Below are 16,789 nucleotides of genomic sequence, written 5' to 3'. Positions count from 1 at the left end.
CGCAACCGATTGATAGAAATGCCCGACACGTGATAAGGCTTTTATTTTTCTTATTTTAATTGCATGACATACTGCTTAATTGTTGACGTTAACATCAAGCTAATGCATGAATGAACATGAATATGTATTCATGTGTAATATTTACATTGTTATGATGCATATAAATAAACAAATTCAACAGGGTGTACGGATTTCGGTGCTGTACGGATTTCGGTCCCGCACGGTACTCTGTTTACAAATTGATGGATCCTCATTGAGCATAAGCCAAATTTATGACAAGGAAATCTCGAAGCATAAACGAAGTAGGATGAAAAATTCAAGCGATACTAACGACCGAAGTCGATTGCAGCCAAATTACCTTCTTTATAAGAACCAGCACATCGAATTCCCAAAATATTTTTAGATTTGGCTAGGTTTTCTTTATTAGGGAGGCTTGCAGTCTGGGTCTGGTTCGCCTCCGATAAAATATTGTCAATACAATCTAAAAACAGACCAGCCTTATCCAGATGATCTTGCGAACAGTTGACGATCGGAATAACTTGCATCAGTACTGGCATCAAACCACTGAAACTGTTACAGGTATACCTCGATATAACGTAACTGTCACTTTTGACTTCCATCGTCAATATCTCGCTAATAACAATTGAATCATACATATTAATTTTTCCAATAGATGGGGGATTATCTCATCTGTCCAATGGTGATATTACTTTGCTTGTTTGAATGATCCTTTACGAAAAATCAGCGATGGAAGTCAAAAGTGACACACCCAAGGCCACTTTAAGAGAACTATTTTAATATTTTGGAATTTCAGCAGGACTTATACCTTCAGTTTTATTTTGATTATTTGATAGGATCGATTGATGCTTTTCTAGCAGATTTAGCAAACGGCTAGGTAAAATGGCACGAAAAAGGTTTTTATTGTTACCAAACGGTTTTCAAATGGTTTTCAATGCGTTCCTTATACAATCTTTTTGTAGTAATTCAATCTTGAAGAGCTTCGAGAACACACCCTTCAGAACCTTCTCCAGGGTGGGCCTACTAGACAGATTCTAGTCTTAATGAGGTTCTGGTGGGTAATAAAGGCAAATCATCCTTGCCCAGGGTTTTATAAATGTTGTTTTATAGTAGCTTTGTGGTATTTCATAAAACTTTAAATGTTACTTGGGTTATTTATTGAGTGATATTTTTTATTTTTTTGACATTTTTACCCTTCTTACAAAGAAGGGTATAGATATCACTTGAAAAACCGACTATCGATCCGAGGCCCGGAGGGCCGAGTGTCATATGCCATTCGACTCAGCTCGACGAGATCGGAACATGTCTGTGTGTGTGTGTGTACGTACGTGTGTATGTGTATATGTGTGTGTGTACACAGCAAAAAAAAATGTAATGTCGATCAACGTAATTCAAGCTGATGTATGAAATAATGATGTAATAGCAAAAAGCAGGTACAATATTACATCAATGGATGTAATTTTGTTCGCAAAATCGATGTACATCGTACAATGTGATATTACACAACCGATGGATTGACCTGGTTGCAGCAGTTTGGATGTAATATTCAACATCTTTTTTTGCTGTGTATGTAACGAAATGAATGCGCTCACGTTTCTCAGCAACCGCTCAATCGATTTGGACAAACTCGGCCCCAAATGATAGGTCTTGGGGTCCCATTAAACGCTATTGAACGGTTTTGGAATCGGTGAACCGGTTCCGGAGATATGGCCGGAATAAGATCCGGTGAATATGGGCCTTCATGCTAGATTTAACGGAAAACGTATCAAAACCATCATGCGACACATCAAATTACTACAAAATTCAAAAATAAGATCAATGCAAGTCGTGTTAAGTGTTCCAGACCACATTGGACATACTTGGACATGTTCCGGGTACCCCGGGGAAGTCGCTTGAATATGAATTGAATTAAAACCCATTAAATCACATTAAAATACGATGATAAGGTGGTTGGTAGCCTCACCAAATAGACTACACCCGGATATATTCCGGGTACCCCCAGGCAGTGGCGTAGCGTCACTGGATGACACGGGGGTGGGGGGCTTGGTCACTGATAATGACAATAAAATAAATAAACTTGAATAAGTAAGAAGGGTCTGATCACACCATAAGTGGATAAATTCGGGTTTTTAAACTTCAAATTGGAAAATAAAAACTTTGGGTGATATTGATAATCCCTTCAAATGGCTTTCGAGTGACTTTCTATGAGATAGTCTTTTTAAATTTGTGTTTCCACAATTCTTGTACGAAATGTATTTTATGGAGAATATATATATTTTTAAATGCAGTTGCGCCTAACCTACACACTTAAAAATTCCTAATTTTACACGTGACGGAATCCATCTTTATCATAAAAGATGACACGTAAACAAACATGACATGTAAAATTAAGTGCTTCGAGACTGAAACGTTCGTTACTCGACAAAAAGTACGTTTGATTGAGCTGATTTTCGCGTCTATTATGACTAAATTTTATGTCAAAGTTGACGCTTGTATATGTCAGTCTCAAAGCACCTAAATTTACATGAATTTTTCTAAGTGTGCAAGTAACATTTCACGTTTTATGAAATACTACAAGGCTACTATAAAACAACATTACAGAAACCCTGACAAAGACAGATATGCCTTTATTACCCACCAAAACCTCATTAAGGCTAGAATCGGTCTAGTTGGCCCCCCCTGAAAGAGGTTTTGAAGGTTATGTTTATTTTCCAGGCACTTCAAGATTGATTTGCTGCAAAAAGGTTATACGATGAAAGCAGTGAGAGCCATTTGCAATCCTTATCAAAACTACAATAAAGTCATTTGGCATCAATACTAGTGCCATTTGCCTTTGACGCTTGCTAAGCACACTATAAATAAAGCATCAATCAAAATAAAACGGGATACATAAATATCATCCGATCTTGTCACATTCATTGTTCACAAATGAATCTGTCAAAAATTTCACATAAATTTACTCATCATTAAAGTGAAAAAATTACAAAAAAATATCAAAACAGTTCTCATTTTGTTGGATATTCTTAGGTGATAGATTAAATCTAGAGTAACATTAGAAATGGGCCTATGTCCAAAACGTTAACAAACCAGAAAATGAATTTTAAATTTTTCCGCCTCTTTTTAATTCATATATAAGAAAATTGAAGTATCTTAGGCATTTATATTGTACACAATAACAATAGTAACTGTATCTCAGTATACAACATCTAATATATGCGAAAATCTTTCAAAAATTTATGAAAATCGATAACAATTTAATTTTATAAATTAATAAGCCTTTTTGTGAATCTTTCAATGGATAGGCCCTTTTTGTTAAGTCGTTGTGCTTGTCATCAGAAATGGTACACCCTTTTTTTTGCCTTTTCGCACCGTCAAATAAATTCAAAACAAAGCATCGGTCCTGTCTCAAGCAGTAGGGCCTAGCCTTGGTTTGAATATTTTCAATAATCGGCCCTTCTATGTCTCTAGGCTTAGCAATGAAATGAAATAAATGAATGGTTGGCCGGCTGTTTCGAAAATCGAGTTATTTTCAATGATTTTTCTTGATTATGCGGAACTTTCCTACACGATTAGTAGCTAGCAAGTGGTGCTAAAGAATGGCATTTGTTTACGTTTTGAACATGTTACTTGAGAAATCTAATGTGAAGTGTGCTTTGGAAGTTCGAAAAAAATAAGTCCGCCTTTGGAATTCGTTGATTTTACTAATTATTTTTAATTTAGGAAACAACGTTAGTTATTTTTTGTATTAATAAATGCGTCCGGCCGAGATAATTTGATGATTTTCGTAATCTCTATTACTGCTCACTGATTAATTGATGAGATTAAAGTTATTTTCAAGTAAAAACATCTTGATAAACGAAAATAGTAAAAAAACAAACAAATGGAATAATGCCAATATGGCGGTGGCATAAATGTTGATTTTCCATTGGCCAATTGTGAAAAAGCTAGTTTGCTTTAATGAAATCTCTAACAAATGCAAAACGTTTTATTTCGGTTTTAATGAAGATCATTTGCAGGCTGAATCATTTTTATCTGAAGCCATTTTGCTTGATCCTATTCCGTTTAGTTTTATGGCGACATTAATGGTTTCAAAGTTGCCTGGAAAAGGTTAAACGTCAAAATTTGTTTATATTTCGATAGTTGTTCGATCATTGCATCGAGCTTCTACTCCAGCGTTGGATCAACAAGTTGCGTGTTATCCTCGATAAGGGCGATTATCATCCATTGGAAGCAGTTTATCAGGAAGTGCATCTACATAACTTGGAACAGGTGGAAGCTCAATCGTTCCCAAAAAGTTAACCTTCTCCTGCATGATGCAAGGAAGTTAATGTGCGCTTGCTTGGATTTTTTGGAACAGTTGACCCTTTCGCCGAATCAAACCGCTACTTGATTAGGAAGTTATCCATTTGCCAGCTGACTGACAGTTTCTGAAGCTTCCTGTCAGCAGTTTTCCGCAGTCCCAGCTTGGCACTGATGCATGTTATTCGGATGATTATAGAAACGCAATTTCTGGAGAACGCTGGTTGGTTTTTATTCAGAATTCCTTCTTCTCCTGATATTAACTCGCTAGATTTCGCGATGTGGGGCATCGCAGAAGGGGCGACTATTGATAAGCCTGGGACGATGTTTCTGAAGAAATCGTGCGAGCCAGCTGCTCCAGTGTTGCTTATCGTTTGACGAAAATTATTCGAGCAAAAGGCTCCCATTTTGAATAAGGTGTGGCTGAATAAATCTACACTGACTAATACCCCGTTCACATTACAGCCTATATCACGTAATATAGGCTGTCTTGAAATGAGCACTCATACATAGGATTTCCAGTGAAAACTAGATGTATGAGTGCTCATTGCAAGGCAGCGTATATCACGTGATATAGGCTGTTATATGAACGGGGTATAAAGTTCGAAAGTACTAGTAAATTCGTTTGTTATCGGGGATGGAACCAGGTCCAACCCAGTGCAAAACCGAACTTTTTGTCAGTGCGAACCTCAACCTGAGCCAAATTTTAAAAACAAACGAGCAAACTGACGTTTGTCAGAAAACAAGCAGACCCTATCTTGATACCTGATCCAGGTTGAAACTGAGCTGAATTTCGCGTCCGATATGACTCAGTTTTATGTCAAAAATGACGCTCGTATATGTCAGTCTCAGAGCACTTAAGTTTACATTAATTTTTCTAAGTGTGTAGGGTCTCCAAATCGTGTTGAAATTCAGATCAAATGATCAACTAAATCGCATCTAGTTATGCAGACTGTCTCCTATCACTTCCTTTCCACTTCACGGATGGTCTAGTATCTGACGTCTCCCACTTCCTTACTGGTCTTCTCCTACCTTGCGCTAGTACTTTTATCTTCGCTGTCTTCGGAGCCCCTTCACCTGCCACTGTCTTCGCCGACGCTTCACCGATGCTTTACTCCTTCCGCTGGTCCTGCTTCCCTTCCCTTCATTCCTTTATTTAACGTCGGTCTCTGTTCCGCAATCTAGTGCAAATCACCGACGGACATCGATTGCCATCCTTTGACGGCAACCGAATGTGCAGGAAGGCAGCTTCCACACCTGCGTAGGATATCGCACCCACCCATTCAACACACATGGGCCGGGACCAACGGCTTTACTTCCCTTCCGAAAGAAGACGTGACCAGAGATTTTTATGCCTCAGAAAAATCCCACCGACCTCGGCTGGGATTGAACCCAGACCCAATAGGGTGTGAGAAAGCAGTCACGCTTACCACTACACCACCGGCGCCGGCTGAAAATCAATTATGTTATTCATGTGTTTCACTTATACATTTTTGCCAAACATCAGCCTTAGACATTCCATAAGACAAACCACATAGGTCCTATAAGAATGCATAAAAGGTATGTGTGACCGCTTATACATTTCATTTGACACATGATATTCATTAACTTTTTGCAAGGCGTCTGCTTATTAGTTGATACTTATACATTTTATGAATAATCAGCAATAGAAATTTGCCAAAAGGTATAAGGAGATTTCTATCCGTGTAGCTTTCCTGCGACTATCGTCTGCATAGATCATCAGGCTAATGACTGTGCCTCTTGGTGAACGATGACCCCGAACCGTGGCCGTTGAACCGTCGTACTTGCCAGGAATTCTCCACGCAATGGCCCCCATTACGCCACCCCTATGGCCGTCCATCCATGACTGCACACAGCGTCCTCTGGCGGTGGCTAGTGGCATTGTCCTACATTTTATAGGGAAGTGTCTCATACTGGCTGCGTTCGTGGGGATTCTGGGACGTTTTACCTTTTACAAACATGTAAACCTTTTCTTGGATTTTAATAACAAAATATACGAAAACTACATGCGATTAATCTCACCAATGTTGGACGCAACACAACAACGTCTGCAATAAATTTGTAGAGAAAGGTAATACAAACAAATGTTTTTAATAATTTCAAGAAAATACTCAAAAAATGCCAAAAACCTACATGTTTCAAAATATTCTAGTCCGTTGTTTTAAAAAAACTCACGAAACATTGAACCTTTAAAATTTTTAAAATTATGGACATAACTCAAGTAGGGTAAATGTTGGCTTCGGCAGCCATCGACTGTTTTCGGCAACCACAATTTAAACGTTAATTTCGATGTATTTTCTTACTAAAACACTTCGCTGAATGTATTTAAACGATTCCTTAGTCTTTCAGCTTCAATCCTAATACATTTTTACGACTGAGCAAACCTGTTATGCTAGGTGTTTCTTCAAAAGAAACATAAGCACATCAAAATACGGCTGATTTCGAGTTGCCGATAATAGAACAGCTGGTTAACACGCAGTTTAAACGGAAATGTTGCCGAAGTAAAAGAGGCTGCCGACAATAGTCACACTCACCTGAGAAGTTTGGAGCGCCTTAAAAACGTTTTCAAACCGTTTTGGACAGTTTTGTTGATTGGAATGGATAGAATAGCTAGCAGCAGATGAATGTAAACAAACAGACACGTCATATGTGTGCGTGACACTGAGAAAATGCTAATAGAAGTGCGGAAGCTGCTTAGATTGACGAGAATACGTAAATTCCCCTATCTCAAAATGTCCATGCCAGAGATTTGAAATTTAATGAAAAATGCAGAAGCGTCGCGTGCCTCATTTGTTTACCTGTGCACCAAACTTTGTTCGTTAATGTTTACCACCACATATTAGTTTTTGTTGTATTTTTCAATGCTCCATGAATTCGAGGGACATATTATCAATTACTATATTAATCACTACCTAACGTAACATTTGAAGAGCCTAACAACAACAAAACTTGTATGGCCCTTCTTCGCGCAAACCGAAGTAGAAGGAATTGGCGTTGACGGCGACTCTGTAGCTCTTTACTCCAATGAGAAAATTCATAAGCAAACGTCAGACTGTGCGTTAACCATGGCGGACTTTGTACTATCCTTTCATTCCACCAAAAATTCCCATAAGAAACTGTCTATATTGCTGGAAGAGCAAATTTTTCGACGGTGTCGTCAACGCCAATTGCAAAACTTAACTAATTCTCGGTTTTATCACAAGGCTAACTCTTTCGACTGAATATCCGTCAAACACTTCCGAAAACATTTTTGATACAAAACAGTCTCAAAATCTAGAGAAAATTCATGAAGTCCCCTGGGTAACAAACTTGACTTAATCAACTCTTAATTCATAGGAACAACACTATCAGAATCAACCAGGGAAGCTCATAAGTGTTGACAGGCGCATCGTCGGAACCAGAGTTGCGACCTATCACAATCACGATCGCCAAACAGCTGATGGTAGTAACACTTTGTACATTCCTATCAATGTGCTAGTCGAAGCTCTCTCCATGAGCATCCATCAAGTTGACGAAAGAAGTAAAAAGCAACTGGTGATTGTCGTCTTCTGTTGTGATCCATCACCGATCTGGTCATTCCTGACAATCACGACACTCATCTGTGCTCGTTTTGAAGCAGTTGCTGCTTTGCTTGCTTATGTGAGTGTGTTGGTGAGTGATCCCAACAGCTTCCGTTTAATGTTGCCTGCATCGTTTGTAACTCACACACTCGCGCCTGCCGAGACGAACTTGGAATGCGTAGGCATTGTTTTCATTTTCTTCTGTCGTTTCGCTTTTTCTCATGATCGTACTGCAGAAGTCTTCACTGTTTTCGTTGTGCATTTCATCATCAGCAGCGAGTATAGAGTTTTGCTTGTGAGCAGTGACCATTACTGGTCATTGTTGTTTGCCATGGCTCTAACTCTTACTGCGTGACAAAACGATCTGTCAGCGATAGTCGGTTGGTGCGAAGACGAGTGTCACGTGAGTGTCATGATATTTTACATCACTGGGCGGAACCATCGGTAATTGAGAGATTTACAAATGACAAGAGAGTGAGAGCGAGCTTTTGCGCTCTCTTTCTCCATATATGGTGTATTCAGCGTGCATTAGCGGAGCGAAGCAAAATTTTCGTTGGAATGAGAAAGACAACTAGAATTTCTCGTACCTTCTCGTACCTTCTCAAAATCCAGCCCCACGCGTGGAATATCGCTTAGAACGGAAACCGCCTTTTCTCTCATTGTCTGTATCCAAATATCGTAGTGCACAGCGAGAAATGCACGCTTTAGGCACCCATACATCACAAATGTTCTTCTAATTTAAACTCACACATTCAAACCGGTCTGCAAGTATGATACACGTCCAAAGCTAAGTTGAGGAGGTGACAATTGGCTTCTTCCTCTTTTATTTCTATCTCTATCTCTATCTTTATCTATCTCTATCTTTATCTATCTCTATCTCTATCTTACGCATATGAAATCGGCCAAAAGTGGTTCATTTTCGCTCCCGTATTGTCACCTCTTCTCTTAGGTCAAAAGCGTACCAGACTGTTGGTTCCGTGTTGCTCCCATTTGATGCGTGACAGCTGACAGATTCAGTTACAACTAGTGGTGCAAACCGCCATGTATCGTAGGAAATTTGTGGTACGTAAAATTGATGTAATGTCGGCCTAAGTGCCCCTAATTTGGGCCCATATATAAATTAGTACCGTCCCAATGACGCGTTCATCTAGATAAAATTGATGAATAGCAAATTTTTAGCGATGGACCAAATCTCGGCTCTAATGTTGGCCAATCCATAGGCTAAAATTAGAGCCATTTCCCCTATGTTTCAAAAGGTGATAGAAGGTCTGCTTGGCTTACATCAGGCATTTGATCATTCACAAACTTGCCACCCGCCACCCAAAAAAGCTCGCTTTTAGGAGCACTATTTAACGAGGTAGTAATATTGACATACTTAGAAATCAATGCATTGGGGATTAGGCAGACCATCCGAACTGAACTGAATCCTTTTTGAAGCAAATCAAGGTCGAAAATTTAATTGAGCCACACTATAAAATAGTGTATTCATGGTCACTAGTGGTTTGGCGTAAAGAAGTACAGTTATAATGTGACCATAAAATCTAAACGCATTTTTTAAATTATTTACACCTGTGTCGTGCACAGGTTGCACATGTGGACGCGACGCTTCTGCAAACTGCTAGAAAGTTCAAAACCATGGACACCTGAAAACTGGCAAAAATCTTAGAAATTGAACTTTTATTGAATTTTTTAACTTTTTGGTAACCCGTTATATCATGTAATTAATGATAAAAAAAAAATGTTTCAGATGCTTTTAATCATTTTCTGTGGAAAAATTAACACAAAAGAGCACTAACAAAAACAAATTAAAATCTTACCAAATGATCTTGGTTCTGATAGCTGAAATGATCTTGTTTTATGATTTTTATCAGTTTTCAAGTGTCCATGGTTTTGAACTTTCCAACAGTTTGCATTTTTCATTAAATTTCAAATCTCTGGCATGGACATTTTGAGATACTTGAGTTTCTAGAATTTATTTGAATTGTTTCTGAATATAAATTAAAAACATTTTTTGATTACTATTTCCCAGAAAGACCTTAATTTTCTCTAAAACTTTGTGTCAGACGTTATTGCCATTTTTTTTTAAATTTCATGTATCGCCATTTTGAAAGTTTTCAAGTTCTAAAATGGCAGAATTTTGAGAAAATGTTAATCATTGCCCGTAACAAGCATTCAATTGTCCGGAACCTCTTATTTTCCCTTTTTTTTTGTAAGAAGGGTAAAAAACAAAACACGTTCACTCTCCTCATCATCGCATCTCTCGCAGCATTGTGCAACATTTTTTGTTTTCATTTCTCATCATGATTTGCCACTTCATCCATGTGGAAAATTGACCAAATGCCCTCGTATGGGAGCATGGATGCAATGGCCTCAACCCATCTTCATCGCAGTTCCCATCAGTCACAAGGTCAATCGACGGCATCATTCGGAAGTGTTTTTGACTTTTCCTGGCTTCATGATGATGGGTATTGCAAACGGCACTGCTCGATTTGCGTCACGAAATCCGCTTACCTTCTATACCCTTCGTGGGCATTCGTGCACTCATTTACGGAAAGGCCTTCCTTCCTACAACGGCTAAAGGCCATCGTGCTTGACCAATTCACCGTTAATTTAACTTATTGCACAGCTTTAATTGCACCTCTCAAGCATAACAATCGAACTGTACGTATTAGGTATACACTATCGATTGGTGCCGAACCGAGGTTGGCAAAAAAGGAGGTTCAAGTGACGCATTTGCGTGAAACCCCTCAAATTACCAAGCTGCGGACAGCGACCACGGGTGAATTCGGCAAAAGTGGTGCATTAAATGGCCGCCCGCAGCAGACGTCAGAGTAGACCTCTCTCAAGGCGCTTTTCATGGCTCTAGGCGTCAGTAAGTTTCCGTTGGCTGCATTATTGTTCGAGGCTGTGTGAGTACGCGTACTGACGTCAATGTGGCCCATCACTTTGGTTGCGTTGCATACATTTGTTCCAATATGCCAAGCTTCAAGATGAGGAGCGAAGGCAAAAATCAAGAAGAAGTACAAATTCGATAATTGGAGCCCCAGGTGAGAGGCACAGCCTAGGCACTACGGTTGGAAGCTACTCGGACTAGTCAGGCGGAAACAGTAAATCGGTTTGGCTCAACTCGTCATGGTGGTCGGTTGCTGGTTTTTTACCAGCTCTGTTTTGCGATTCGTGGAGCGTGAATTTTCTATTACACTCCAACGTGGTTACGTAATGGTTACGGTTTTGTTTTTCATGATCATGATCGAGCGAATTTAACGTTTTTACGTTCCAGTGATACTGAGACTGCAATGAATTATTCAGGTATGGAGATCACATAAAATATTGGCGAACGGGTTAAGAATATTGATACTCAAAAAGAGCCCGGCGAGCATCAGCTGGTCGATGATTGCGCGTTGATTTCAGCTCCTCTCGTCTTTTCGTAGAAGATATCAAACTTGTACCGCGCACAGCTTTTGCCATGATCGTCACAGCGTCTTCAATCGAATGACGTCAAAGCAGAAATTGGCATTCCAGCAACAGTAGTTCCCAGTAGACTGTTGCGACGACGACGCTCGGTGGAGTTGGGCGGTTGCCGAATGAATGCGATCGACTCTATTGCCACGATGATAATCTAAATGGATCCTTCTGTCTGTTTCGGTGGTGCCACCGGCCACCGTCGTCGCAGTTTTGTCGATGATTCAAGCCCTAGATAATTGGAATGTGATGTTACATCAATGGGATTCCTTCAATAGGACCGCATATGGGTGAAATTATTGTCTTACGGTACTGTTTTTGTACAGAGCAGCGACGTCATGGCGTTATAATAATGGCGGTAAGATCCAACTGCTTGCGTGATGATTGGAAAATCCAATATTGATGAATCAATTATTTGGAAATTTGAACTACATTAGTAATGTTTTTTCCCTGCGCAATAAAAAAGTAAATTGCGCACAGCAACACGTTCAAGGAATTTCCAGCAATGACTGCATACCAAGAAGTAATTAATTTATCAGGTGACAGAATTCACATTTGCCGTGCATTTCGAGATCGATAACTGCAATGTAACTCATTTATTGGCAGCTCAATTGATTGCTTCGAGTATCACGCCTTTTGGGACAGACAATTATACTATAATTGTCGCTTGCATGTGCAGGTTCCAGAGCACCGAAATAAATGGCAGCCCTACTTTTGCTCAATAAAACAGATGAAATTATCCTTAATAAGTAAAAAAAATCTCCTTAAAATAGATCGGGTTGCTCCTTAAATGATTGATCAAAATACGTTAAAAATCTTAAAATGCTCAGTAAATATTTAAAGTACGCTCCCTAAAATAGAGAAAACTGTACATTAAGCATTTGAAAATGCTCCTTAGTATGCACCGCTTTGCACCATCTTGAAGTGTAATTGTACCATATATCATCGGAAAAGCTGCTGTAGAAAGGTTAATAAGTACCATGAAATCAGTTGAAATGTTCAGTAAATCATAGTGTGTATTTGTGCATTTTTACTGAACATTTCAGCTGATTTCATGGTACTTATTAACCTTTCTACAGCAGTTTTTCCGATGATATATGGTACAATCCGAAAGTCGGTGCCAACGTGGTTTCTGCTAGAAGCTGCCTGCGTAAAGACTACCACCATGTCAACTGGGTACAGTACGGTCGAATGGTGGACAGCAACATCGAAGAAAATCCACTGCTCGACACCGTAGCTGACATCGACCGGGCGTTGGAAGGACTCCAACAGGCCATATCCGTGGCTGACGAGGCGTGTGTTCGACAAGTTCCTGTGAGAGATAAGTTTGTTGCTATTGATTCCCACACCCAATTACTGATTCGGTTGAGAAATGTTCGTAGACACCAGTTTCAGAGGACTGGAGATTTGGGCAAAAAACGTCAAATGGCTGATCTGAACAGGTAGATTGCTTCCAGAATTGACTCACTCCGACCGCTCTAGACCATTATGGAAGGTAGCCAAGGTCCTGAAAACTCATCCCAAACCCGTTCCACCTCTCAGAGCCGAAAATGATAACGACCAGCTTTTAATCACCCCACAGGAGAAAGCAAATGCGATCGGCGAGCATGTCGCTTCATCGCATTTGCTTGTGAAAGGGAATGAAAGCTCGAATATCCAAAATCCGCTCGAAGATCAGGTTGTTCAATTCTGATTTGCCGCAGATCCCGCCTCTCAAGAGTGAACAAACTGGCTGTCTACAAGCAAATCATAGCACCTGCGATGTCCTTTCGACATGAGCATGAGCATGAGCATGATTGACCGCCCACGGTTGCTACTCTGTTATTGCCAGACCAGCTGTAATTACACAGAGAACCAATACACGATGCTTGGGACTAGCAATCATCCTCGTAAATACTGGTGATCTCAAACTAGGCAATACCAGCGCCGGCCGCGCCCGAACACAGGTCAAGAAAGGAAGGGGTAGGAATGTGTTGACGTGACACTCTTTGATGGAAGCCGAGAACACTGGGATATTGGGTAATAGGGTTGGGTTTGCAGCAGGGTTCGTTTTGGTAAACGGTAAGCTGAATTGATGTCCTAACAATCATATACCGCGAAGGAGCTTGGGATTGAACCCACGGTCTTCTGCTCAGTAAGCAAAAACGTTTGCCATTAGGCAGACGAGCTCCTTTTTAATCATCGAGTTGCTGTTATTACCATGTAGTCATGTTAACAAATAAAACGATTGACGAATCTTGAATGTGGATGGGCTTGAGATTAGACTCATGATGTTCTGCTCAGTAAGCAAAACCGGTTGTTCTAAGGCCACCGAGCCCCTCATATCACATTATAGCGTTACACCGACGACAACAAAAAGTTTTACAAAATACACGATAAATTTAGTATTAGTTATATGTAAACAAACAAAACAAAAGAAGAGAAAAGGAAAGAAGAGCAGAAAAATAAAAAGGGGATAAAGTAGATAACAAAGAAAAGAAACGAAGGCAGATTATTAGAAAAGGCATTATTCGAGACTCAGCAATCAAATGTCACTCCCGCCGAGATCTCAGCGAAACCCTCCCCGTCGAGACCCACACAGCCGAGCTCGGTAGAAAAAACTAAGTGTGTAGATAGATTAGTAGGAAAATAAATAAAACTACTTTATGACTCAAAGTGCAATGAATGAGCGTTAGTTTCGGGATCATTTCAGTGTTAGAGTTATGTTAGTTTTGATCCGTAATCAGCCCTGCCGGCCCCTCCAACATTAGTTGCAGGCAGTGGTTGTTAGATCATGCGGCACTGTAACTACTACTATTTTAGAGGTATGTCAATGTTTCAATTGAGGCGAACTATCTGTCTTACAATTACAAAAGCAAACCTAAACTTACAATTATATGCAAATGCAAAATGAAACTTGACAAATCATTGTCAATCCCGAGGGGGGCGACACCTCTACATCTCAATGCTAGATACTCAACAAATCTCACATTAGCGAATCAATATTCAAAAAATCTTCTTCCATTTCTCGAATATACTTGCATCGTACATAATCTTTTTGAAGAAAATCTTCAGAATCGTCATCAATCTTCTTTGTATCTACTCAGCGTGCGCGCAGCTAACCACATCAAAACACAAATTTTCATGCATCGTAGATAGAGTCGCCCCCCTCGGTCAAACTTCTTATTCCAGGGCAGGGCCTGACGATTTGAATCTAATTTTGATCAGTGAACGGGCACCATATGGTACATTTTCTCACCATGAACCTATCATGTCCAGCCTATCTGAACTATTTAATAAATGGAAGGCATAACATGGGATACGCTCCCCCTAAGCGGGCCCTCCGCATCCTATCTCTGTCTTATCTCAAATACAAAATGCCAATGGTATGAATGTATCTATATATAACTTGGAAATGACGTACAATCAAATAAAACCGTAACCCACTCACTTGGCCAGGCTTCAGAATCGTCCAGTGGGCAGTGCGCTCTACACTCCAAGTCCCCTTTTTTTCAAATTTACCGCAAATTTGATATTTTACCCATTGAGTGTTGATTAATCACAATGAAACATTGTGACCGAAGTTGAGGTTTCTAGTGTATTAAATAATCCAGGTCCTATTTAGGATTATATCTGAAAAATCCAAATCTGGCCAACGCCCACCCTAAACCTAAACCTGTTCTAATCCACCTGAAATGACTAACGAATGGAAGACTTTGACTACCCAGCCATGCAATAGTCTCATTCCGTACCTTATGGCAACTTGATGATTCTATTGCGCTCATCTTCTGGCACCACCCAGGGGAGACTTGGTCCTGTACCCAATGCCTAACTTATCTCCATTCCACTCAGCTACTCGCAATTTCTTGTGATATAGTGGGCGGAATATTATTATATGAGACAATTCAATGCAGACGTCTTTCCAAATTTGGCAGATCGACAGGTAATCGGTGAGTTACCACGATAGTTGCTATTCAACAACTCGACAACGTCCCATCGTCAACGCCTGCTATGAGAATTTCCCATTGCAGACGCCAACGAAATGACGTCATCGAGCTATCGATCAACTACCCTGGTTATCGCCTGGTACCTTATAGCACGATGCTAGGAGGCGAACCGGAAGAATCGATGAGCTACCTCCCCGAGCACCTGCGATGTCCTTTCGACACTATAATAACAAATTTACACGAAGATGCAGGCATTCCCAAAATAGATTCCAGAATTAACTAAATTAACACTAAATTTGCACAAAAATGTACTTTATCAGAACAAGCTTTGATAAGCAATTTGTATATAGTAGATAAGGTATATATAGTAGTTGTAGGTTGTAAATAATAGCTATAAGTAGTCTCCTTTTTCAATTTAAAACAAACCAATCCCACCAAGGTGGTCATTCTCTTAAAACCGGCCTGATAGGACTAGGAACTGTAACTAATAATAATTGAAATTCAGAAGAACTAAAGTTGAAAAGACGCATCTGTGTCACTTGATAAGTATACCATGTATAACCACACAAATACAAGAAATAATGATCATTTAAGGTTCTACAAAGGGTAAGTAATTTTGTGTTCATCTTCTTTTTTAAATATAATTAAACCATCATCATTAATTTACACATACATTCATACATTATTAATACGAACAATCATACCAAGTACCAATACCTTAGAAAAATCAGCAAAAGAAACAGGAGATTATAGGAGAATAATAGTACGTTCAGACTACAGAGTTATAACATGTTATAGCGCTATCTTGAGGGTGGTTTCTGTGTTGCAATTATTTGACAACCGTTATAACATGTTATAACTCTCCAGTCTGGACAGCGTTTAACACTTTGTAATATAGGATACAAAATTTAAAGGGGGAGTAAACTTTGATTTCTCAAAAAAAAAATCATTTTTTTTTTGCTTAAAATGTACCTTGGGATGTATACTTTAATTTAGAAAAGACCGAAGCGATTCCTAAAACATGTACCGGCGCGCTGAGAGAGCAATTTTATCTTTAAACGTGTTTATCTCGAAACGGGGTTTTTCAAACTGGCGTGGGAAATAACTCTAACCAGTTATCATCAAATTTGGATATCGCCTAAGTTTTCTTGTTCAGAATTAAATTCTGCTTAGAAATACGTATCCACATTTTCGATTTGGTCAAAAATGGATTTTTAATCCACGATTTGGTAAGCATTTTTAGGATGAAAAACCCGAATTTATCCACCTATGGTGTGATCAGACCCTTCTTACTTATTCAAGTTTATTTATTTTATTGTCATTATCAGTGACCAAGCCCCCCACCCCCGTGTCATCCAGTGACGCTACGCCACTGCCTGGGGGTACCCGGAATATATCCGGGTGTAGTCTATTTGGTGAGGCTACCAATCACCTTATCATCGTATTTTAATGTGATTTAATAGGTTTTAATTCAATTCATATTCAAGCAACTTCCCCGGGGTA

The sequence above is a fragment of the Ochlerotatus camptorhynchus genome, unplaced genomic scaffold, assembly GCF_037179485.1.
Source record: "Ochlerotatus camptorhynchus isolate MF236.1 unplaced genomic scaffold, CSIRO-AGI_Acam_v1.1 ptg000349l, whole genome shotgun sequence".
NCBI classification, from domain to species: domain Eukaryota; kingdom Metazoa; phylum Arthropoda; class Insecta; order Diptera; family Culicidae; genus Ochlerotatus; species Ochlerotatus camptorhynchus.
This window is presented reverse-complemented; position numbering follows the sequence as displayed.